This window comes from Gavialis gangeticus, unplaced genomic scaffold (genome assembly GCF_001723915.1).
Source record: "Gavialis gangeticus isolate Ggan-Ray unplaced genomic scaffold, GavGan_comp1, whole genome shotgun sequence".
Classification (NCBI taxonomy): domain Eukaryota; kingdom Metazoa; phylum Chordata; order Crocodylia; family Gavialidae; genus Gavialis; species Gavialis gangeticus.
This window is the reverse complement of record NW_017729030.1, coordinates 1110437-1137175: the sequence shown is the minus strand read 5'-3', so window position 1 is coordinate 1137175 and position 26739 is coordinate 1110437. Positions and strand designations below refer to the sequence as shown.

The following is a 26739-nucleotide window of genomic DNA, read 5'->3' as shown; positions in this document are numbered from 1 at the left end:
CCTAAATCTTTGCATGACATTATTTTAACTTGTTTGTTATAGTTCTGTTTATCTGAGAAACTAAGCAGATATGGCTTATTCCACATCTCCCTAAGTCTTCCCAGCTATTAGACAGGCCTTCCTAGTTAATTCTAGCAGTTACTGTGCTGGTGCTGTCTACTGTCTAGATATAGCCCTGCAATAAATCAATCAGTCTCTTCCAAAGATTTTCCTGATTTTACCCTTTGAAGACTGCCCAAGAAAGCCTACATGCTGACTTGATTAATTCCATTTTGTTTCATGAAAAGGTGTATCATATTTCAACTCCTGATTTGAACGAAACCTTCAGTATGGTTTAGAGCTTACATTTTATCACAGGGATTTGACACCTAATGTAAAAACTACTATATTTCCTCATGTACAGCATGCTCTCTCCCTCCTCCCCCCACTTTTCAAAGAAAAACATGCAACATGTTTTTGGAAAGTAGAATGTAAAAAAAATATCCATAGCTGTGGCCAGCTGTGTGATATAGAGTAAGTCCTCTTGGAAATGTAGAGTGTGCAGGAACTGTGTTACCAGGAAGGTCCTGGTGCTAGTTGCTTTCTCCAAACTGTCTCATGAGTGCCACACTTTCTAGATACCCTGCAATTCCAAGCTTGCTTCTTTTCCCATGAACAAAACAGTTCCCCTGCTTAAAATAGGCACCCCAGTTTAGGGGACAGCTTTGGCCAGAGGGTGGGAGGGGGAAGGTGCACATTGTATGTGAGAATATTTGTGGTGTCTGGGAAGTTGTGACAGCAATCAAGGGCTCTACCCTAGTTGAACAATGGCTTTGCTACCTGAGGGTCATAGACTTGAAATGACATTCTTCTTAAAATGACTCAGAAACCAAATAAGTTAGGATAGGGAGGGAAATACTGGATCTTGAACATTTCTCAGCAGGCAAGAGTGCTTATGCCCCCCTTGAGAGCGCTGGCTGGGGAGTGGGGGCCCCAGGAGAAGCAGTGCCCCGCGGCTGTTCATGCTCACCCATAAGTGCCAGCAGTGCACCTGGAAGTGCCAGCAGGCCGCCTCCGCCACTTGTGGGTCAGAAGGATCAGCAGCAGAGGATTCCCCTGCTGCCTGTGTCTGCAACATCCGCCACGGGGGAACCCCACCCTCCCCCCAGACTCTGGAGGCACCTGTCACCCATGGGAGTAGGCAGGAGCTTCTTAGTAGCATTTTCAGATATTTTGGGAATAACTCAATTTTCCAGTTTTATTCACCGATGGTGCAGGCACATGAACCTTTAACAGGGCCATTCCACTTAGTGATACTCTCAGGTTCACCCTGGAGGTAATTCAGATGTGTCCTCAGGGCTTCTGTCACTACCTAGAAACAAGCAGCTTGGAAACTTGAGAATTGAGCAAAAGGATTCAGTCATGAGATACATTTGTCTCTAGAGGAAGGCTGGTGCTACATTGTGACACTTAGCACTAAAAGCTCAATCCTGCAAAATGCTACCATTAAAGTGAAATGGAATTCAAGAGGCTAACATCAGAATAGAAGGAGGTAGATCCAAAATTAATATCATTGGGCTGTCATGATTCAGACCCTAGGTCCTAATCATATAATCAGCACGATGTAGTCAGACCATAACACCTACCCCAATCTGAGCTCAGTCAAAAACACTGCTGCATACCTATGTAAAGAGTATAGGATGTAAAAAGCCCACTTATACACTTGAGTGGACTATCTGCCTTCCTGCACTATGCCAAGTGAGAGGCTGAGAGGGAGGACAACCACTGGATTGCAAGATTACAGTACAGTCCTCTCTGATTGTTCCCACTTACTTAAGTGGAACTACCTGATGGTAGAGTGTGACCTCTGTGTGCTTTATATAGACAGATTAAATTAGTTTGATTCTAGTCATTACCCCAGAAATTTCTCTAGGCTTCAGAGAGAGGACAGAGCTATAAGGTAATCACATCAGCTATGAAGAAAGGGAAAAAAATTATTAGGCTAGAAGGGTCAAAAGGAAGAGACATATCAAAATGCCACAGGTATGTAAGATGATTGGAGTTTGATATTATAAAAGAGATTTCTTGGCATTTCTTGAGTGGCTAAGAGAACTTGAGGGCTCTGGTTTCTACCAAAAAAAAGTTCTGGGACAATTAAAATGTGTAAAATATGAGCAGAACTGTATGTATGTTAAAATTGGGGAAAAAAAGAGATGAAATGCAAATATGATGATATATAATGAAAACACAAATAGGGACATATGTTATGCTCCATAGTGTTTATTTGTGTCCAGAGCATTCACAGCTTTATAAGGTTTCTCTTTCTATGTTCCTAAATAGAAATGTTAATTAGTAACAGGTAATAAAATGTGGTCATAATTTATTATTGACAAACAAAACTCACGTATATATCACCCAAGAGTGAGAAAAATTGAGATAAACAAACAATCCCCAAGGAAATAAGCAATATAGAAAAAAATAGCCAACCAAGACAAAAATCCTTTGGTGCTAAGAGAGACAGAGATACAAGATAAACAGCCACCCGGGAGTCAGATAGATGATTTGGAGATAAACTGAATAGCTTCCCAAGAGAGATCAAGTATTGGTACATATTTGCCAATAGCCATTCAGAAGTGATATGGACTCCCAGCAGCCATTTCTAAATGGCTTCAGTTAGTCTAGTCTGTTTTACTTTATTAGCTTTGAAAGCTTATTTTTGACTGTTTTGTGTCTGAGTATGTATTAAGGATGGATGTTTATTATTCAGAGCAATCTGCTCTGTTCTGTCCTCTGAACTTCGGTCTCTCTTTCTAACCCACATCAATTCAATGTGATTTTTTTGTTATAGTGGGACTTGTTATGCAAAAATGTTGTTATCTTTTTGCCTCATCCTTACCAAAAATGGAGTTTTAAACCATTTTCCTTAAAAAAGGAGGAAGACTGGATATTCTTCAGAGGTTCTAATAACATTCTTAGCATACAGCCTCTCAATTCTATAATCTTTCTCTATTCCAGTCCCTTGAAGCTTCCAGTTCCCTCATTTAATCTCTTATAGCAAAGCAAAGTTTTCCTGTAACCCAAAATTATCCCCAAATACTTATTTCTCACTAGAAAGAGACTGTGACTTTAGTGAGACTTTTTGTGTGAGTGTAGAGAGGATTTGGCATCTAATGGAAAATCAGAAAGGAAAACTACTCTATTAAACACCAGGGGAGAACGTTTTATATTTTGATGCATTTTTTTTAAAAAAGAAGCTTCACAAGGCCCCTCCATTTAATTAGGACTTTAACATTTTCTAAATCCTTTATTCTTGTACTTTCCCCTCAGCAGTTGTAATCATAATTCCAAGACACGTGTATACACCTTGGAGTGTTGTCTATATCAGATTTGCATCCCTGCCCTTGTAGCAATAAGCCATAAAGTGTGCATTTGAATTTATTGGTTAGAGTTACCAATCCTGCCTGGAGAGGGAGGCAGGGAAGGACAGAAGAACAGATGAATGAGTTAGCAAGAAGCTTTTTAGTATTATTTTGGTTCAGTTACGCAGATGTAGTAGGAGTTATCAGTGGGAATATGCACAAATTAAATCAGGCAGTAAAATTACAGGACAAAGCAACAGTAGATGATACGTTTAAGTTTTGCAGGATTAAGTATGTGGGGAAAGATATGCACAAGAGGAATCTTTAAGATTATATCAGTGACTGCTTTGTCATGTTAGGGCCAAAATTAGTGTCAATGGCAGCAATTTTTCCCAATACTCATTAAAATATCTGTATGTATTTTATGGAAAAGATTCTGAATATGAAACTTCTTGTGGAGGAGAACTAAAAGCACCAACAATGCAGTAGTTAAAGCAGGAAATATGTTATCCAGCTAGCTGCATACTTGTACCATATTCACTGCTGTGGTAGCTGAGTAGCTCTCTGAGTGCCAAGCAGTTTATGGTTATGGCAGTCTTAGAAAAATGTATATCCTGCTGAGATGAGAGTCAGTAATACAGCTACTCAAATAGTATAAGAGCCCATTTGCAAACAGCTTGCTGTATTCAACTGAAGTCAATGAGACCTGACTGTGGGATGCTCAGTGCTATTGAAAATTATGCTATTTAGGTACCTAAAGGCAGCCATTTTTGAAAATCTTGGACAAAATGCTTTTAAAGCCAGATTCTTTCTTGCATCAGTGTATGTGGGGAAGAGTATTTTATACCAGTATCTCATGAAAGGGCCCTGTAGTAAGACAGCCAGTCCTCTTGAATTCCCCAGATTCCCTGAAATGAGAATTTTGTTCCAAATTTGAGCAATCTCCAAACATTAGCACAGCACTGGACAGAGTCATGCTGAAGAGCTGCATGACTTTGCATGAGCTAGTTAGTTCTTCTGAATGCTAATTATTTGGACTGGAAGCATTATAGCCTCCAAGCTACTTAGCCAGCCAGCAGTGCTGAACTAAGGTGACTATACTAATACCATTTCTGGTTCCAACTAAACAAGGTCCAATTCTGGCAGTTTGCAGTGGCCCCCATATTTGGGTTACCAAATATTTATTGCTGATGGTTTAGCCAAATGTAGATCAATTCTATCCAAAGGAATCATTTGGTAAAGAAGGGGCACTAAAACAGCTCCTAGGTAAACCTCCACTCTGAGCCCAAATAGCCAGAGTAGCTTATATCCAAGTGATACCAAGCTCCTAGAATAGCTATTAACAAAAATAAATCTCTGGACATTAACCAGAGCACTGTTCAGATCAATGAGATACGAGTGTTCAACAGCTAAGAAAATCAGGCCTTTTTATATAGGAGGCTAAGTGTAGATGGTGTCTACTGTTAGGCTACCCCAATACAATAGAACCCTTAATATGCTTAATATTCTAGCAGTCTGATCCAATTCCAGTGCAAGTAAAAGTAAGTTAAGAGAATGTTTAATTATTGACCTCAAATCACTTGTGAATAAGCTTAATTATGGGCTTTAAATCAGTTATGAATATGCTTAATTATTATCTTATTTGTGCTAAGTACTGTTTTCTTTTACGGCAATTTTTAACCATAATTTTAAACTTACTTGGCTTATGTTCAAGAAATATTAAAGATTAAAAATAACTTGCCATTTTTGTTTCCTTTTCTATTAATAAAATGAACAGTGCCTACTTTTTTTTTCAATCTTCCAAGATAGCACAAGGAATTCCAATACTCTGCATTGCCACAGTGTGACTAGTTTTTAATTGTATGTATTTTTCAGAATTACTTTATGGAATCTTAACTGACAAGACTGATGCTAATATATTTCTAGTCCCAGAATAAGTCCATACTACTTTAACTTTTGGATTTTATTAAAATGCAGAGAATATTGATTGATTGAAGTAATTTGATTACATAACTTGTTTAATCAAACATACCCATCAAGAAGAGCTCATCTTTTGGGTTCCAGGAGTGACAAGAGACACACAGGTGAGAGCCCATTGCGCCCCTGCACCCTAAAGCCCCCCCAGCGACCCCCAGCAGCTACAGAGCACCCCCACTGACCCCCAGCACAGCTGTGGTGGGAGGGGGCTGATTTACCTCAGCTGCAGGGAGTCAGCTGAAAGGAGCCAAGGAGGGCCTCATGCTCTCCCGGCTTTGACTTGGCCCAGCCTCCCAGGGAGAGAGAAGAGGGGGAGGGTACTCATCAGTCCCGCTCCAGTGAGGCAGGGTCCTCCAAATCCTGGGTAGGGCTCCCCCTTGCCCAGGAGCAGCGCAGAGCTGGAAGTGGACCCAGAGCGCATGCACATACTTTAAAAAGGTCCGCCAATGGAAAAAAAGCCTCAGTTGGGCTCTGGGAGTGGCGACAGATGCATGGGTGCAAGCCTGTCATGCCCCCACACCCCAAAGCTCCCCAGCAACCCCCAGAAGCCATGGAGCAACCCCACCAACCCCCAGCACAGCTGGAGGTAAGTTGGGCCCATGGTGGGAAGGGGCTAGCTTAGCTCAGCTGTGGGAAGGCAGCTGAGTGGAGCAGAGGAGGATGTCACCCCACCCCGGCTCCTACTTTGTCCAGCCCGCCAGGGAGCTGCACAATGGGAGCCACGTGAACAGGATTTGCAAACATGCATGCTTGTCTGCCTGACATATGAGTTAGCACAGGAGTTTGTTCAGGAGAGTCAGCAGGAGGGCCCAAGGCTCTGCCAGTGAGCCCCTAGAGTAGGTAGTCACAGTAGTAGCCACACTACCACCAGTACAACGCGGTGCACATGCTGCACCTTGCGGATCCCCTCAGAGTCTGCGACCTCCCCCTCTGGCATGTCTGAGGTCTCCACTCAGACAGAACCCATGGTTTCAGGCTCCATGCAGACAGAGCCTCTGGCTCTCAGCTGTGGGGGCTGCCTGGCACAATTCCAGGCACTTAGGACTGGGAGCATAGCCACCTTGCAAGGTCTGCTCCACCCTGGAGTCTCTGGGGTGCCAGATAGAGGAGCTCCAGACCACAGTACAGAGACTGTGCCATCAGGGATGGCAAGCAGGAGATTGACACCTATTGCCACACCCTTCACCCCATGATGGCCAAGGGTCAACCAAGATCACCCTCCAGGACAAAGGGAGGACTTAAAGATCTCCCACACTGTCCATCCAGGGGCTTGGACTAAGGTGGTCAATGGCCCCAAGGCCCGCCGCACCAAGGTCCCCTCCCCTCTGGAGTTTTGCAACAGGTATGAACCTTTTGCAGCCCCAATAGAGCCTGCAGAGCTGCCAGCTCCTGCAGGCAAGGGAGGATCACTCTTAGCTCCCAACCGTACTCTCCCTAAGACAAAACACAGAGTGGTCATCGTGGGAGATTCCCACCTGAGGGGGACTGAGTGGGCAATCCACTGCCCCAACCCCTTAGCCCAGGAGGTCTACTACCTCCTGGAGGCCCACATCCGGGACATAGTGGAGAGGATCCCAAAGCTTATCTGGCCCTCCGACCACTACCCTATGCTCCTTATCCATGTGGGCATGAATGACATGGCTCGGAACAATCCTACGCAGGTCATGAGAGATGACAGGGCTCTGGGAACAGGGCTTAGTGGGTTGGGGCACAGGTGGTTTTTTCCTCACTCCTCTTGATTGTGGGTCATGGACTGAAGAGGGAGAGATGGATTGAGGTAGTCAACTAAAGATTGTGGTGCTGGCGTCATCATGAAGGCTTTGGCTTCCACAATCACAATCCACTCTTTAGTGAGAGAGGCAGTGGGAAGAGATGGCCTCCACCTCACTCCACTGGGGTGGAGGCTTTTCTCAGCCAGCATGGCTGACCTGCTCAACCAGGCTTTAAACTTAGCCCACTGGGGGATGGGTGGTAAGCCCACTAGGCAACTACTACATAACCAGCAGGTTAGGGCACCTAAAGGAATCCACACCTACCCCAGCCCTGGAACAGTGTACACTGGGGAGTGCAAGGAAGCCTATGGCTTCCAAAGGGACACTTACATATCCTTACACCAATGCCAGGAACCTGGGGAACAAACAGGAGGAACTGGTCTTCCTGCTAAACAAGAAAGACTGTGATCTCATAGGGATAACAGAGACCTGATGGGATTCCACCTATGACTGGGCCACAGGTATAGATGGTTATACCCTGTACAGGAGAGATTGTGCAGATAAAAGGAGTGGGGGTGTAGCTCTCTATGTCAAGGAAAGCTACACATCCCTATAAATTGACATTGGCACCCAGGGAGGAAGACTGGAATCCCTCTGAGTTAAAACATGTGGGGAATGAGGCACAGGGGACACAATGGTAGGAGTCTACTACAGACTTCCTAACAAGAAACAAGAGATTTCATAGATTTCATAGACATTAGGCTGGAAGGGACCTCAAAAGATCATCGAGTCCAGCCCCCCACCCGAAGGGCAGGAAGTCAGCTGGGGTACACCATAGTCTGATGGCTGGGAAATTGGCTCTGAGGGCAGGGGGCTGGACTTGATGATCTTCAAGGTCCCTTCCAGCCCCAATGTCTATGAAATCTATGAAATCTTCAATGTGAACATAGAATTTCTGCTGACTGCTAACATATATGGTTTTTACTTAAGTAGAGCATGTCTGAAATTCCTTTTAACAACAGAAACCAATTAAAAGCCCAGATCAATTCTGCTCCGAAATAGGAAGTGTTTCTGTTTAAAACACATTTAGGTACTAGCTATTTTTTTAATGTGTAACTAAAACCCATGACTTTTGACTTTTAAAAACTACATTACTGTAATTTTTATCCTTTTCACGTTACTTTTTTTTCTACTATTGGCCTTAAATACTGCATCCTTATTTCTGTTCAGAGAGGCTCATCATAAGATTTTTGGGATTTATGATGGACAATCCAAGAGTCTGATAAAATTAGAACTGCATTTCTGTCATCCCCAACTAGAAATATGTATTTGTAATTATTTATTCATTTTCATAGCCTAAGATTCTTTAGTTTCATTCTTCTGTTAACAACAGGTGAACAAAAGCTGCAAAGGAGATCAGTTTTAATCCGGGTTCAAATTACACTTTGACTCATGTGGGGGTTTGCAGTATGACAAGGCTGTGTCCAGAGGCGGTGGCAGCCAGAAGGAGTCACTGCTACCACCTGGGCTGCTTAGAAAGGCACAGAGTGGGCAAGGGGCTGTGCACAATGACACAGGGCTGTTGTGGGGGGGTGGCAAAGGGGTGCTGACTGGCTCACGAGGAAGTTCTCATCTCTTATGGGGGGGCTGTCATGGTGGGGAGTCTCAGCCCCCTGAACTCCCCCATAATTTGAACCCTGGATTTAATGCCCTGATCATCAGGGTTAGGAGAAGAATGTGTGGGCTCTACTGCTGGACAAATTATGTGAACCAGGTCATCCAACTCATAGCCTTAGGCCTCATGTGGCCTGCACAGGGTTAGTGGCAGCCTGTAGGTTCCTCTCTGGCTCTCCCATCCCTTGTTGCTCCTGCTATTTGTTAGGGCAGGACACGGCAGCCACGGTGAGGGGGGGACACATGGCAAAGGCCCATCACATTATAATATATGACCCATGTGGCACATGGCCCCAGCCCTTCAGAATTTTGGCAACCCTGATGTATGCCAGGGACAGTATTAGGGTGTTGCTACACTTAAACTATAGTAAGTGCTGTGAAATGTTAAGTGATGTTAATATTAGAACAAATTTTGAGCAGTCACACATTAAGGCTTAATACCATCTCTGATCTGCACAACTGTGACTTACTAATAGATGGCTGGTGAGCCAGAACATCAGCTGTAGGTGGGGCTACGATGGGAGAGGTGGGTGGCAGGGGTGAGAGCATGGAGCCAGGCTGCAGAGAGGCACCGGGGGATGTAGGCTGTGATGAAATGAAGGAAGTCAGCCACTGAAGTGAAATGAAAGAAATAAAACCCCATGAATAAAATGAAACAAGATAGATAGGTAGATAGATAGATGGATGTTAGGGCTGTGCGAAGCTTCAGGTGCTGATTTGATTCAGAGGAGATTTGTCCTGATTTGGCAGCCAAATCTCTGAATCTGAATCAAATCAGGGGACCAATTAAAAAGTCCAAATCAACAGGAAGCTCTCTGAATCAATTCGGAAAAGATTCAGAGAGCTTTGGTGATTCAGGCCGTCCCTGGCCACTGCAGCAGGGAGCTGGACCTGGACTCCGAGCTGGTAAGTAGGGGCCTGGGGAGGGGATGCTGGAGGAGGAGGAAGGGGACCATGGAGGGACCCCTGCCAGGCCCCATCCCCTGCCTGCTCCCTCAGTCCCCCAAGTGCCCCTGACCCCCATCCACTCCCCAAACCCCACTCATGGCTATCCTGCCTGGCCCCAGCTCCTGGCCCTTTAAAAAAAAGCCCCCACTCACTGGGTGCTGCTAGGCAGCAGGGGCAATCCCCGATGCCCTCCACTTTCCTTTACCATGTGGGGGGCTCTATCATGAGCCCCCTGACCACTGCCCACTCTCCTATCCCCCCACATGGCTGCCTGGTCCACCCCAGCTCTGGCTCTTTAAAAAAACCCCCGCCCCAGACTCACCAGCTGCTACAGCAGCCTTGGGGCTTCTGCGGGCTCATGCAAAGCCCCCCATACAGCATGGGGCAGTGGGGAGCAGTGGGGATTGCCTCCTGCTAGGCAGGAGCCAGTGAATGTGGGCTTTTTTTGTTTTGTGGGGGGCTGGGGGTGTGGGAGCATCAGGGGGCTCATGGCACAGCCTCTCACATAGCAGGGGGTAGTAGGGATCGTCCCTCTGCCCAGCAGCACCTGGTGATTTGGGACTCTTTTTTTCAAAAAGCCGAGAGCTGGGGCAGACGGGGAAGTCATTGAGGGTGAGCAGAGGATGGGGCCTGTGTGATTCGGAGATTTGGCTGATTCGACATATTTAATCTCCAAATTGATTCGGGGCAGTGATTCGAATCACCAAATCAAATCGCTGTCCCCTGAATCGGCCAAATCCAAATCCAAAGTGAATACTAGCTCGTTCACGCAGGCCTAATATCGATAGATAGATAGATAGATAGATAGATAGATAGATAGATAGATAGATAGATAGATAGAACAACCAATTTTCATTCCTCCAGCATCCCAGAATGCATCATCCCTTCCCCTCACCTCCTGCTCTGTGTGGACAAACTTCGTACCTGCTAAACTGTACTTCCCATGGGATGGAGCTGGCACCAAAACAATTCCTTCTCTCATCCCCCAGTGCGTGCAACCTCCTGGGGATTGCTCCTTTAAAGAAATAAAGAAATAAATATATATATAAAAGCCTTGTGTGTCAATAAACTGAGATTGGGTCAGGGGGAAGCGGTTGGGTAACTGGTCGACAGGGGTTATGTTGCACTGGGGAAGCTGCCAGCAGTGGGGAAAGGGATTTTTCTTTGATTCATTCTATACCTCTGGCTGAGGGATGAAGGTAGGTAGATAATAGCTGTCTGCTTGCACTGCTTTCACTTACAGCAGCTTGCGCAGGCTTGCACTCCCTGGGCAGGAGGGTTGCACCCCCTGGGGAATGAGAAAGGGAGTTGTTTTGGTGCCAGTCTCATCCCACGGGAAGTACAGTTTAGGGGGTGGAAAGTCTGTCCACACAGAGCAGGTGGTAAGGGAAGGGGATGATGCATTCTGGGATGCTGGAGGACTGAAAATTGGTTGTTTTATTTCTGTGGAGCAGTCACACATTACTGTAGCATGAGCTCAGTAACCCAGCTCAAAGATAAACCTCACCCAGCGTGGCATAACTTTAAGATGCCTAAAGGGTGCTTAGTGCTCGTTTCCACACTTTAACATGTGGACACTCCTGTATTAAGAGCTCTTAGTATAGTCTTACGATAACATATAACAACACCCTTAGGATAAACTACTTGCACATTTCTCAAATAATATGCTTTGATTTTAGAGTATAGGGGGACATTTTTAGGGGAAAATGCTAATTCTGTCTCAGGGCCTATTCTCGTTTTGCTTTTGGGAGCTGATTGATCTGAAATGCAGTAGTTTTTTGTGCTGTAGCTATAAGAAAGAGGAAATGAGTTTTTCATGGAAAGATGCCCATCCATTAGTAAAAACTTCCCAACATAACTAACTTAAAACATGCTATACCATTTTTAAAACTAAAAGTTAAATAAAGCTTCTTTGAATCTGAAGGAAGTCTCATGTGAACTTTGATGGAGTAAATGGGTCTAGCTTGTTAGTGTAACCCTGTCATTGTCCAGGAGGTTTAATGTATTTTGCATTGAGTAGTCTTCAAATAGTTCCCTCTTCATGCAGCCAGAAACAGACTCCCTTTAGTTTGTTTTGCTTATGGTCCCATACATACATTCCCTTTTTGTCAGCCTATAACAGTCCTTTTTGTACCCTACCCGGGGGAGGGGGGGTGGACAGTATGTTTGGTCTTACCTAGCACACCTGAATCCACCACCTACCTTGGCAGTGGATTAAAAAAGATGTAGTTTCAGAACTGCTCTGGCTGAGGAAGACCTATTACCTATGTGTCCTGCTTCCTGGACAAGTGCCTTAACCACAAGGCTGTTGGGTTAAAAGGTGGATAGGTAGAGTGTGGAGGGATAGCTTTGCTAAATTGTTAGCTTTTGTTTTCTCTGACTGTGGCTTTAGAAACTTACACAAAATACATTCATTTTCCTATTAAGACAACCATCTAGATCACTTCAGACCATGCACAAGTAGCCAGCTGAGTTGTGGACAACAGAACCTAAGGACAAATCAGTGTAGATAGCACTAAGTGCCACCTATGCATTTTGGATGCAGAATAGAATTTGGACAAGTCTCAGATGTGTACATGCTACTTAAACATGTGGTAGAAGAAATAGAATTTTAGCCTTACAATATAGGTTGATGGTCACTGTAGAAATATCTAATATATGTAGTAACTTGCCCCAAAAAACCCCAACTCATTTCTTACAGGTTATCATTCAGTCAATAGGTGGCAATGACTTGGCTTTAATTTCTTTTGGGGTAACTTTGAAATTGTTCTGATACTCATTACCAATCCTCTGAGCCACCAAATGTCCTAATTTACCTTAGTATTTGAGGGGAAGGGACAGATTCTGCCCCGTGTAAGGACCACTTTTAATTTCACCACTTAAGCAAAACAGCCTTAAAGCTGGTTGTGAGTCCCCAGCACGCACAGAACTATGTTGGACATAGAAACTCTGCCCTATAGTTTTTAAAACTATTTATATTGCCCAGAAGAATTTTTGTGCTGTTTTTTATGTTTTCCAATCATTTAATAATTCTTAAAATTGTGCCTATTCCGTAAAACAATTTGTACTCTTTCCTTTTTTTTTTATTTTAGCAAACCACAATGCTCTGTGCAGTAAAGAGCATTACTAAAGTCTACTAGAAATTATAGAAATGTTTAAATTTAATTCTTAATGAATTTATGGCTTATATTCTCTCTATTACTTCTTCTGCCTCCTTTATTCTGTGTCTCAGTTTAGTACTATTGAAATAAAATATATTCCCTTAGAACCATTTTATTATACTTAATGAATTTGTCATTAATTTTACAAAATAAAAAGTTCCCTTATCTTCTAATTCTTCTATCATTCTACAATGCTTCCTCTGAGCCTTCTTAAGACTGTTTAACTTTCATCTACTAATGTTCTTCTACTCATGGAGAAAGCCACAGTCTCCTGGACACAATTTTTAATAAGAGTTTAAGATAACAATACTTTTATACTCTGTATAGAAAACATAAAGAAATGGCAGTGCAAAGGAAGAACATGTAAAGACCTGACATAATCTTATAATTTATAAATGTGGAGACAACTGGATGGCTCTGGAAAAAGGAAATGGAATATGGTGTCTTTCAGTTATAGGTCTTCCGTACACATGAGACCTCAGTCAATGGTAACAAAAAATATCACTGTCAGATAGCTGTACATGTGAAATAAATTGGTAGTTTTAGCACAGTTCAAAGTAGACAAATTGCTATATCCAAAACTGTCTGGCACCCTTTTTGGCAGATGCTTTCTGCCGTATGTTATGTACTATAGTTACAGGCTTTGCGGTGTTTTTTCTAAGTGTTTGAGTATTATTTACATATCCTTGGGTGACACTGTAGGCTCAAGGCAGTCAGAGCAATAGTGATTTGAAACATTATTTGTATAAGGGTATCATTACAGCTACAGAGACAGAGAAGGAAATGAGAAGGTGTAAAGGCTATGTGCAGTCATATAATAATATAAAAAATGGCATGTCCCAGAAAGCACTGAATGGAAAGAGTTAAATCCAATTATTTTAACCCAAAGAAGAACTTTAAGGTCATTACTGATATTAGAAAACTATTTAAATACATGTAATCATTTTACTTTTTTAATAAGTGATAAAGTCTACCAAACCCATCACATTTTGTTATTTAAGCAACTCCCACATATCTTAAGATGATCTGCTGGAAGAGGGTGTTTGCTCTTTGGGTATGTTTATACAATAGTCAATAGTATGTTTGCAGCACAATTAGGTGTACCTGGTATAACTTTATTCTAGATAGCTCTGATAAGAGTAGCAGCAACATCTGATCACACACAGACTCAGTAACAAGCCATACAAGCTTCCTGGGGACCATAGGTAAGTGTTTCCATTGCTGGGCTGAACTGAAATACATGTCAATGCATCTTCAATGTACTTGTTATTCGACTTAGCAACCACTTTTCATTTTAATATAGGCTTATTCTTTCTCTCCCCCTCTCCCCCCCACCCAATTCTGCAGAGAAAGTCTTTCGTTTTTAAGGTATGAGGTTTTGTTGAGGTTGTTCAGGAAAGATCAAAGAGCGGGGCATATTGTAGAATATCAAACATTTTTAAAGAATGAATGTTCTGTGCACAAATGCATACATTTTCTTGAATCACCCTTCAACATTTTGTAATGATTATCTCATCTGATTCTCCCACAGACTTGTTTGGATAAACTAGGCAAACAAATGCTTCTGATAGCTGAAATATTCTTCCAACTTGTTCAACCATTTCTAAATAAGTGATACGAAGTTTATCCAGCAGTTGCCATTACATCAGGGTCCACATTCTTCAAGTCAAGTTCCAACAGGTCTGACAGCTAAAAATGTCTGCTCATTCACTGCACCCACAATCAGGGATTTCCATATAAAAGCCTAGGCATTGCACTTACAGATCATTGCTTTTATTTGTTGTCTGAACATTCAAGTCATTCATTTTAGTGATGTTATGAATGCTTATAGATGTTAAAAAAAAACAAAAAAGGTGCTTTATGTTAAACTCAGCATGCTCCTGTGCTGAACCTAGCGCATGCCCAAAAGAGGCATCACATTAGTTAGACCTAGATCACCCAATTTTTACACTGGGTGCTCTAGTGTGGCTTTGTTGGTGCTTTTATCTAATAGGCGATTGAGTCAGCTTTAGATAAAATCTCCTAAAAGCCCCACTGAAGTGTCCAATCTATACAGACACTGCGGAGCCAGGTCAAACTAATGCGCTGCTGCTTCTGGTAAAGCACTTTTTTGGAGCTTTTTTTTATATCTGTAAGCATAATAACAGCACTCTAAAATGAATAACTTGCATGTTCAAACAATAACAACAGCATGTTCATTAGCATGTTCAAACAATAACCATAGCAATAATAATAGCGATCTTTGAAATAACTTTCCATGTTTCTTGCATGCTGGTTCTTAAGCATTATGAATCATAAAACAAACAGGGAGACTTAAAATAAAGCCTACTGAATATATACTATATTTTGTCATCATTTTATACCACATTATTATGAAATGTAATGTGATTTTGTGATTTACATTGTCATTCATAGTGCTTAGGGTCAGAAGGGACCTAAACAGCTCATCAGGTCTGACCCCCTGCCCCGGGCAGGAGTGAGTGCTGGGGTCATACATAACACCCCAGCCAAATATCTATCCAGCCTCCTCTTGAAGACCCCCATTAAAACTCCTTGATAGGGTTACAGTTTTATATCATACTGTTCTGCATGTTGTATAGCATTCTGTTTCTGTTTGATTTATATAGAAATAACATTTATTCCTATGAAAAGATCTTGAATTAGTGTTACCCCTTCTAAAAGCATGATTAAACAAAATTCAGACCTTTGTGGGCTGTTTCTGCTATGAAAAGAAATTGGTGATGCAGTCAAGTACTTCTAAAGCAATCCTGTTTATTTAACAAACACAGAACGTACAAACTCCAATTTCCCTGAACACCCAAGGAAAAAAACAACAGGGGATAGATACTTTCTTGTTCACAGCTCCAAATCTCTTTAAGCCAGTATTTGACCCCTCTCTTAGCTTTCCCTCAGAGCTGTATTACCAGAGCTTCTCTTTCTGGTACTTTGGTGTTTCCTGCCTCTCTCCCTCTGTCTCAGCTGTCTTTTTTCTTCATAGAGATGCACCAACTTTAACAAAACAAGAGACAATGAAATACTTCTGCCGCTGTGTACCTAGCATATGCCATTGTTTTGGGTGATGATATTTTGTTTTGTCAGCTACCTAGAATAAGGGAAAAGAAAACTTCTTAGAACGCACTTATATGAAATGCAGCTGTCACGTACCCACCCCCACTTTGTTGCAAAGACATTTCTCCCAACCTATTACATTATAATGCCCCAATCCATTATTTTAACCTGGTGTGGAAACGTTATTACTAGAAAAGGTGCTAATAATATCTGTAGGAAATGTACTTCTTACTAGGTTAGTAATACTTACTGTCTCTGCTACAGAGCAGGCTGATTAGCTGATTTCATTTCAGAAATGAGTCTGTCACCAGAATTAAGAGTTAGTATTTTAATTGCCAAAAAGTGAATAATCAAGGTTATACAGAAACAGTATAATACGCCATGTTGAAGTTTTTTTCCTTCTGAATGGTGGGCTGAGATTGGTCAATTAGAAAATGTGTGGGGAACTAGTGATAAAGGTGAATATTTCCCTTTCTATACAACTTAATTTTCAAGTTTTACTGAATGCACATCCAGTTGCGAAGATTGAGGCCTTTCACATTTTATTCACTTTAGTGGTAGAAACACTTCCATTTATATTTTGAATCTCTGCAGAACTGTTCATTATGCAAATCAAATTTTCCAAAATAGGTACAGGAGTGACAGGAGCGATTCAAAGTCAAAATAAAAAGTGAAAAGATATATAAAATGAAAAGATAACAGGAATCATGAAGTGGGGAAGGATACTGCCTGGGTAAAAAGGAGTATATTTCTATTGGGGTACTCTAGAAAAGCCTTGATGAGATCATACCCATGTTTTTACTTGTAAACTGTATTTCTAATTTGCCTGAAAAAAAATGTAGTGGTCAAAACATAATGTTAAAAAGCTATTTAAAACATCTTAAAGTGAAGCATGATACTAAACTCCCAGTGTCTGCTGAGGTCTGCTTTATCTTCAGAAACTAACCTAGCTTAACAGTATTATGACAGTAATTAATGTGCTGTGACATCACTCCTTTATAATGCTTCCTTCAGGTCATTGTGGACAGTTTACTTCAAATTCTATTATCAGTTTCCTGCCTCTAAGCCTACAGTCCCTTTTCAGACAAAACTCTTATTGCGAAAGGACTGCTGCCTTAGCCCATTTTATCTCCCAGTTCCTACTACATCTGTTAATATTTCCTAGAGCATAGCAACTCATTGACCTTGGCAGCCTCTGTCTAAGATTGATTCACCTGTTTCAAGGATCACTCAGCTTCCATGCTGAGTGATGATTGTTTGGCTAACTGCAAACTCTGGGTTTTTGTTTGTTTTATTTTGTATTTTATTCCAAGTTGATTTAATATGCTTTCTTATTTTATAGATTATTGTAGTACTGAATTATAAGTTTGGATCCTACATCTATTCCCTCCATTTTCAAGTCCCTCTTTAAGCCACAGTCCATTAGAACACACATCTACCTCCCTAATCTGTATCATGTACGGATGCATATTCCAATAGTAGACATGTTAAAAATATATACTTATTTTAATACCATCCACTATTTTCCACTGCTTTTCATTCATGCATTGCTTTAGGATGGCAACGTGGGGATTTTTTTATTGTTGTTTTCTGGTTTGGTTTTGATTGGGTTTTTTTTGGGGGGGGGGAGCTGTTTTTTGAGCAACAAACATTCTACTTTTTTAGAATACCTAGAATTATATCAATATTAAAAGAACAGCAGACCTCAATGCTAAAATTAGCCCCTTTTGTAAATGCAGGCAAGTTTGTGAACAGAAATTGGCAACATTCACCAAAATGATGATTATTGTAAAATTGATTTGCCAGTTTATTTCTATGATTGTATATGATTTGCATAATTATTCTTTTTCTGATATTACAGAAATTAAACATTTTCATTAGAACCATTTTCTTGCAATTTCCCAGTTGGTCTAATAAAAGGTATCATTTTGGAACCAGGAGTTCTACTTTTTTGTACATTTTCATTATGATAGTCTCATATTTTGAGAATTGAAAATATTGAAGCAATCATGGGAAACATAGTGTAGAAATAGAACCAACCCTAACCCCACAGAGATGACAGACTAACTCCCAAATAGATGATGGACTAGCTCCAATGCATCCCAAAGTATATTCTAATAATGGCACTGGCACTGGACAATGGAAAGGGTAATAAGTACCTACCTGGATACACAGGTAAGGACCTGACCACATGACAATTTTGGAATGATTATTTAATCACAATTCATTGGCTCTAAGCATAGTTATCTATCTGCAAACAACACGCACGACACAGTTAAATCCTGTTGGTATGCAACTAAGAGAGAGTATGTCAGAGCACAGTGCAGTGTAGAGATATCTAAAAGAGTTATAAGTGAGCTAGGTTGGTACTGGTACTGCAAGCAGTGTTACCACAGCAACATTGAACTCTGAACAGGCTAATTTGGGGGGCTCCATGCTGTTGTGGCTAGAGCACAACAGGCAGAAGCATTGCTTTGCAAAATGCCAGCATTATTTTTCCATGTGCACCTCCTCTGCCCACTCTATGACCCACTGATTGATTTCTAGAGGTCTCAATTTGAGGAGCTTTTTTAAAGTGTGCCGCTGCATACCTGAAAACATGCTAGTTGTGTTGGTAGTAATAGGTCCGTATGATGGAGGAAGGGTACAGCCTCCTAGGACTGGTGACTCTGCTGGGATTTAGAGGGAAAACGCAGGGACAGAAAAACCCTTGGGTTTCCTTCTCCTTAGCCAGTTGCTGGGTGGTCTACAGCTATTCCAGTGAAATGGGGGCAGTTTAATATTTGCCAGGCCATGGGGCAGGCAAGAATCTGGAACTCATTGTTAGTGGTCCAGATCCCCATCCACGCCTGGAAGAAGGTGGCATGAATCCTCCTTTCTCCTTCCTTTTCTTTGGACATCTGGTGTTGTAGAAAGGTGATCAGTGCCAACATATACCAACACATCATACTGCCTTAAGAAGAGGTAGGACAACACCATACACAAATTTATTCAAATACCCAGCTTGATCTATGTCTTCCCATTATCCTACTATCCAGCATGGTTTGGACTTGTAGTTTGTATGCCAGTCTGTCATTTAAATGTGTAGAATCACCTCTGTTCAGCACACTGAAATCACTTGCAAAAACAAAGTACAGTTTTCTATCCCAGCTCTGTCATTTCAGCCCCTGACACAGAATGTATATTCTAGTCTCTTGGCTAACTTGAATGATATTTAGGTTGCAAAGTTTACTTTAGTTGACCCACTCAGGCAGTACAATTGTTGTGCTCTACTAATCAAGCTCTTAGAAAGTTCACCTGTATCATACACCAGTGATTTCTAGCTGTTGCTTTTGCTCCAGTGGGCATCCACTTTTGGCTTTTCTTCTGATGGACTCTGTCTACCAGTTCCCTCAAACCAACCATTTTACAGATTTTTCTCCTTTTATCGGTCGTCCCATCCATCTGTCTTTCTCTAGTAATTTTCAGTCGACAGTACTTTAGTAACATTTTCCAGCCTATCATTGTTCCCTGGAGCCCCTTAGACTGCTCCATAAAACTGTCTTCCTTATGTCTCACACCAGTGCCTCCAGCTTCATGCCATGCACCAGTGGCCTCCAGCTTACTGCTCTGCATCACTAGTGTTCTAGCCTGTGCTCATGGATATTGGTCCATGCCTTAATTAGGATAAAACTGAAACTAAACAATGAAAGTATTAAGTGAAAATGTGAGAGAGGCAAGGATTTCTTGGGGTGGTATTTTTTATTGGACCACCTATGTAATTAGGGAAAAGTGCAAATGTGAAAATGTAAACTAGGTTCAACTCATTGCAGGTGTTCTCATTGTAGGTTAATGAGCTTTTGGTGAAAAGATGAGCTTAAAGGATAAACAATTCAGAATCACAAGGCACTGTTTTTATAGGCAATACTTGACAAAAGCTTTGTTTTGGACTTAAAGGGCAGAGACATTTCAAGATCTAAGAGTTATTTTCCTTAGCCAGTAATACAGTCTTACTCAGAGTGTTATTGCAGTGCCATGCCACCTTTTCTATTTCCCCCACTATTCTGATGACTATAAAATATGACCAGCTGAAACGAGAAATACGCAGAAAGACTATTTCTGTATATTGGGTTCTGGATGAAGTTATTAAATTGTTTTTTGACAGAGGGTACAACTAGGGATGTTGTTTTTCACTAAGCAGTTAGTGAATAAATAAGTTGGGCATAAAAACATTTTAAAAATCCAAAACTCCACAGGAAAATAGCAGAATGCTGTACCCACAGTGGCCCAAATCTCATTTGTGGTAGGCTGTACATTCCTTTAAATGAGTGTTTGTGTCTGACGGTACAGATTTGAAATCTCCACTTTATTTCATTTTGGTTTCAGTATTATCTGAAAGTAACACTTTCAAATGTATATTCCACTTGTTCTGTTTATTATGGTATATATTTTATTATAGTACATTCCATGTATTATAGTATATTTAAAAATACATGTTTGTAATCAGTGCTTAGTATTTTACTGGCTTCTAGATGAAGGAAGATTAGGATCATTTTCATTTTGGGTATTGCCAAGCAAAGTAGTTATAGGAGGGACTCAAAACACTCAAAGCTTGATGTTTCTCGTATTTTCATAGGTATAAAAGTAATGCTTTCAGAAATGCATTCAATATAAAGTAGATATGAATGAGAAGGAGGTCCTCTGCTCACTTGAACTCATAAGTTACCAAATGTAAAATATTTGTAATATTTAACATCTTTCTCTCCCTGGTGCAGTGAAGAGATACCAGGAATAGCACTAGGACTTGTTTTCACTGCAAAGCAGTCTCTGTTTGCAAAAACATCCCTGGCTGTACCCTTTCAAGCCTCTTAAGCTTCTCTGCCCTGCCTCACTCCTCCTCTGTCTCTAAGCATTCCTGTTTTTCAAGATGGGATAGGGCAGCAGTCGCCAAGCCACAAGTTAAGTCACACCTCTGCCCAGAATGCCTCTCTGATCCCCTCTCCCGGGGGTATACCTGATCACGCTTGTGCCCTGGAGCACTGGAACAGAGGCGCCGGGAGTCAAGCTTCTGGCTGAGAAGATCATAATGGGACCAGCACACTGCTGCAAGAAGAGGTGTCACTTAGCAAAGTGCCAAGTTAACCCTTCTCTGGCCTTGCAACTGCTACAGTATTATATGGGGAGCACAGATATAAAACCCTGAATTCAGTGGCAGCTGCAGGGATAGGAAAGGATTCATTTGGCTCTTGGTGATGACACTTGACACCTCCTCTTTCAGCAGTCTTGTCCCCACTATGCTCCACCTGACCAGAAGCGAGCCTCCAGCCTCATTTTACTGCTTCCCTTTACAGAGATCAGGGATCCAGAGGCTCACATGCCACACAGCAGCTGCCCATGCCACAGTGTGGCTTGCACACTGCTGGTTGGGAACCTCTGATCTAGGAGTGCTTTTAAGTCCTTCTTTGAAACTACAAACAGCTTTCAGATGTTGAAGCTGGAGTCCACTTCCTGCTATCTTGTGTTTTCATATGGAAATGGACTCTTTGATCTCCTGCTGGTGCATTCCCCACTAACTGAGCACTCCTGTAGGTCCTCACAGGTCTGATATAGTTAACCCCTTCCTGTACAGACTAATCAAGGAAACTGAGGCATGCAATACTTTTATAACAGGAATACTATAACAAAACCAGAATCTGTCATAACAGATTTAAATTCAGCAACTACTAAGACGACCTCTGTGCAATATAAACACAAGCTAGCTTTACTCAAATGCCACTAGTCCCCAATGCCTTTCTATATGCCCCACATGACCCCCGGTTCTCAGTAGAGGGAGGCACTGAAGCCTCTGGCCATGTCAAGCTGAGTGGGGGTAGGATGCAACTAAAGAAAGACGTGTCAGTTGTCATCACCACAACAAGTTCTCCTATAATTTCCTGGGAAAGAATTCATAGAGAAGTTCAGTTTATTGCAGTACTAAGAGCCATAGCATATGCCCCCTGGTTATATATAGTGAAATTCTGGTGATGTTAAGGTTCTTCTCAAGCAGCTTAAGGTGAACTTCTTCCTCTAATCATATCTTGGAGTAAGCACCAAAGCCTCCACTTACAGGTGGCAGAGAGGAACTGGAAAAAAAAAGGAAAGAAGTCAAATCTGGGGAACTGTGGCATTATACTTCCTATGCCCACTGCACAAATAAACAGAAAAAGGACAGCTGGGAAGCAAACATAGGAGGAGTCCACCTCACCAGAGCTTAGCCATATCAAGCTTAGGTATTTACAGTGTACAGTAGTCTGTGGGTATGGATTTTAAGACAACTTTAAAGTCAACCCTTTCAGTGTAGCATAGCCTTGGTGTTTCTTGAGTGGGTGCAGCAATCAATGGAGAGTACAGCAGTTCAAGTGTTATTTTGAAGAATCACTTAGGCAAGTTAACTAAAGAGATGAACCTGAAAGTCAAGAAATCCAAAGGATTATTCAGTGAAGAGATATGCAAATTTATCAGATGCACTATGTTAAAAGCATTAAAGGCATACCTTGTAGTCCAATAGCAAGGACACCTGACTCGCTGTTTGGATATTTAGGATTTTCCTAAATCTAAGACTGTTTTACTGTGTGATCTTGTGTAAATCATTTAACAACTTCACATGGTAATAGTAATACTTACTCACATTTGTAAAGCACTTTGAGCCAGATATTGAACCAGCTAGTGCCTCTGTGAAGCAGCTGTTTTCATGAGTAATCAATGAAACTATTATGGAGAGCAAATGCTTACTAATGGGTGTAAGGACTTCAAACTCTCATCCTTTGAAGGCCATGGATGGATTATTTATTATTCATAAAATATACCTTGGTATAAAATATTAACTATTTCACCTGTATAAATCACTTCATACACAAAAATAATTACTGGGTGCATCTACCCATGCAATTAAGGCAAAGCAATGAACTCTGGTGCATATCACACTGGAGTTTATTGCTCCCAGTCATCATGTTTACATGTGCACCCAGAACTGTAGCACATTGAACCAGGTCAGAGCAGCCCTGGCTGGCAGGGAGCCTTGGGAGGGCAGCCTGCCAACCCGAGGTTGCTCTGAATTGGCTCGCTATGTGCTGGGACTGGGAAGTGCTGGGGCTGAAGGGTGCTTTAGTGTGGGGCTAGCCAACAGGCAGCCCCTGCACTGAAGCACCATTACACCCCAGCCAGCTCCATCAGTGTCTACACATGCATTGCTACACAATAAATAACACTGCCACAGGATAGTACTTGTATTTACAAATATTAACCTACATCAGCGTTTATTAATTTACTGTGACCTAATAGGGCCACACGTAGGCAAGGAAACTTTACTGCAGAGCTAATTAGGCAGCTCCGCAATAAACATCTCGTGTAGACATGACCACTTTCCCGTACAATACTGAGGGATATATTCTCAGCTGGCATAAGATGGCTCAGGAATATTGACTTCTGTGGAATGGTGTAGTACTTAAGTAATGGAGAAGCAAATGTCATTAAAAATAAGGTAGCAGATTTTTTTAAGGTGGGTTAGCTTTTTAAAAATACTTTTTTTTTACTTAAAATGAATCAGACTGTATTGCCAAGCTCCAAATAAGTGGGAAAAATGCCTTCATATCAACTAAGCTAGGCAATTTAGGGTAAAATCTGGACAGGCAAGCCCTAAGGACTAATATCTAGGTGCCCCATTAAAAAGAGTTGAGAAGTGTAGAAATTATGCACTTTTGATTAACATTGAAGGTGCTGATTTAAATTTCACCATAATGTGCTGACATATCGCTTTCTCTGAAAAATGTAAACCTGAAATCTTTTTTTTTTACTGAAAAATATCTAATAATATCTCCCTCTGTAAGAGGAATGAATGCATTTGAAACTCAAGCTGAATTCTCAAGTATTTGCTCTTCAACACAGTCAAACTCTGAAGTATCTCACAGAACAGCTGTCATCTTTTCCTTAAACCACAAAACAACAACAACAAAAGAATTATCATGTCACCTGTTTCACCAAAAAAATCCCCTAACAAACAAAAAACAAAACAATATTCCAGGATTTTACACCTGGAATGTAAGTTAGTATTCACTGAACTGGAGATTCAAAGTATAACTACAGAAATAGTGGAGTATAACTATGAACTAGAATAGAGATGTTAACCTATATTATTCTTGTTTGAACTTTTTCTGATGCAACAAAATGGGAGTAAAGGTATATAACCTATAGGTAGTACTTACAGGGTGTGTCTATATGAAATGCTATGTTGCTATAGCAATGTGCTATGGCAATACAGCAAATTGCTATGGCAGCATAATGTTACCAGGCATGAACCATGACACTGCCATGAACCATGACTACTGTGCAGTAGGGTCAGAAACAACCCATGCAGTGCCAGGACTGCACAGTACCAGCAGTTACTGCGCAGTCATATAGTACTTGCTAAGGGACTTGTACAGTAATAACCATGCAGTCAGGCACAGGTATAGACACGCCCATAGTGTATTATGTGTATCTACCCAAGGTCTGGTAATTACTGCTCATCATATTTGTTAGTATTTTCTCATAGTTTCTATGTACTCCTCCACTCTTTTGCCTTTTGTCTTAAATTATAAACTTCAGAGTAGCGACCACTTCTCTGTTACACGTTTATACACTATTTAGTACATTCAAGCCTGGATCTATGAATGGGGCCAAAGATAACTCAAATCTCTAACTAAAATAAATATAGTTTGTAATTTCTTTATGATGGAGTCTGTATCTAGCATGTTAAGAGTCCTGAAGTTATTTAATAAAATTTAAAAAAATTAAAGTGGCACTATACCTTTACATAACACTTCCAAGTGATGAAAGGACATCCTAGTTTGAAGAGTTTACAATTTAACACTTCATCTTTAGCTAGATTTACAAGATTTCTGTGTCTATGCAAAGCCAGTTGGCTTAATTTCACAAGTTAGCACTGAAGGCTTAAAATAAACTGCTGGAATTGACAGACCAGAAAATATATACCAGGTTTTAGACCTGGTTTTAAACCAGTTTTCACTGACATGGATTAGTGCTTTATTCTACGTGTAGTCCCATTAAAATCAATTAAGCTGCTTATATGAGTAAGGGCTTTATCACAGGGCCTTGTTACATGTTACGCTGTGAGCTGCACAAATCTTGATGAGTGTTTGTACTATCCTGAGTTTGGAGCAGTCACACATTAGGCCAGCAGGGACCTGGAGGACTGAAAGGTAAGAATCACTATTAAATGTAAGGTGCCACTGCACTGGTTCAATTTCAAAAGGCGGACTGGGAAAGGAACTAGATAATTCCTGAAAAGTAACAGAATTGAAAATTGTGCGTAAATGCCAAAAAACACCATTGATGTAAGTGGAAAAGTGCTGTTTAGGCACAGAAAAAGTAAAAGATTTCCTAAAAGACTATATAATAATACCATCTCATTTATCAGAGCAGCATACATATGCCACAAGTATTTGACAACATGTCTGAATACTTTCCTGCTCTATCCTCCTGATTAGGCTTGGGCAGATAAGAGTTTTCTCATCTCCATGACATATTTTGGGTGTTCAAAAATGTTCATGTTCCACACTGGAAAGAAACAGATGATCTGATGTTTTTTTACAAGCAGAGAGGAAGAGACCCAACCCTCACAGTTCAATGGCTAGGGCACTTACCCAGATGTGCAAGTCCCACCCAAGACACTGTTCTCCCTGATTCCAGACCGGGGATTTTAACCACAGTTGTTTGAATACTAGGTGTTTGCCCTGAGCCGACAGTCAGTCTGTCAGTCTCTCTCACCCTATCTCACCCCATCAGATCTAATAGCTATAACTATATAGGGTACATGCAGATATTACACTTAGATCAACCTAACCAGCCCTGGAATTCTGCTCTTCCTACTCCTCTGAATCTGACTGGGATATTGCAACCCACCAACCCCTGGATGGACAACCACTACTAATCCCTCACAGCCCCTCCAGTTCCCCCATCCTGTCAGCCCCCCCAGACCTGCCACTCCCCCCTACCCTGCACAGACCCATTAGCTCCCCCAATCCCACCTGCTCCTCCCCCCACCCCAATTTACTTAGATTGGGCTCCTGGTACAGCCTATGGCACTGGCAAACACGTCTACTTGCCATAACCAATCTACAACCACACAGGTTAAAGTAAGCCATGTGATCATAGATTGGGTATGGCAAATATCTGCACATACTCACAGATTTAGATATATAGATATAGACATCAGTCACTTAATTATCTAGCAGTGTGGACAGTTCCAGCAGGAGTGGATGGGAGAAGCCAAGCCTGTATTGGTTAGGGCACTCTCCAGGCATATGGGAGACTGACAATCAAGGCCCTAGCTTGAATCAGGCAGAAGATGGCTTTAGAAGCTGGATCTTCTAATATATAGGGAGGATGAAGAAGGCACTGGGAAATGTGGGGCCCCTGCAACATTCTCTGGGCAATCTGGTGGTTGCGCTAGAGGAGAAAGCAGACCTCTTTAACCAATTCTTCACCTCCGTTTTCTTGGGCAGGGACCGGGACTTCCCCACTGTGATGCAAGATGGACTCAAGGGGAACGCCTCCAGACCTCAGGTTGGGGAGGACCAGGTTACAGAGCTTCTGGAGGAGCTGGACGTGTTCAAATCAGCGGGTCCAGATGCTCTCCATCCCAAGGTGTTGAGGGAGCTAGCAGGGGTTATTGCAGGGCCTTTGGCATGGCTTTACGAGCGCTCGTGGTGCTTGGGCCAGGTGCCGGATGATTGGAAGATAGCCAACATGGTCCCCGTCTTTAAAAAAGGGAGGAGGGAGGACCCGGGCAACTATAGGCCTGTCAGTCTTACCTCAATCCTAGGGAAACTCTTTGAGAAGATC

The 26739-nt window shown here is 41.7% G+C and overlaps 1 long non-coding RNA gene across 1 annotated transcript in view; it reads right to left on the bottom strand.

The window, feature by feature from the left end:
* Nucleotides 1-15323: 15323 nt before the first annotated feature.
* Nucleotides 15324-26739, bottom strand: part of LOC109301013 — a 19100-nt gene continuing 7684 nt past the window's right edge. The window contains exon 3 of the long non-coding RNA XR_002098405.1: nt 15324-22303. This is a non-coding gene — a long non-coding RNA (uncharacterized LOC109301013). The remainder of the gene's footprint in view (nt 22304-26739) is intronic.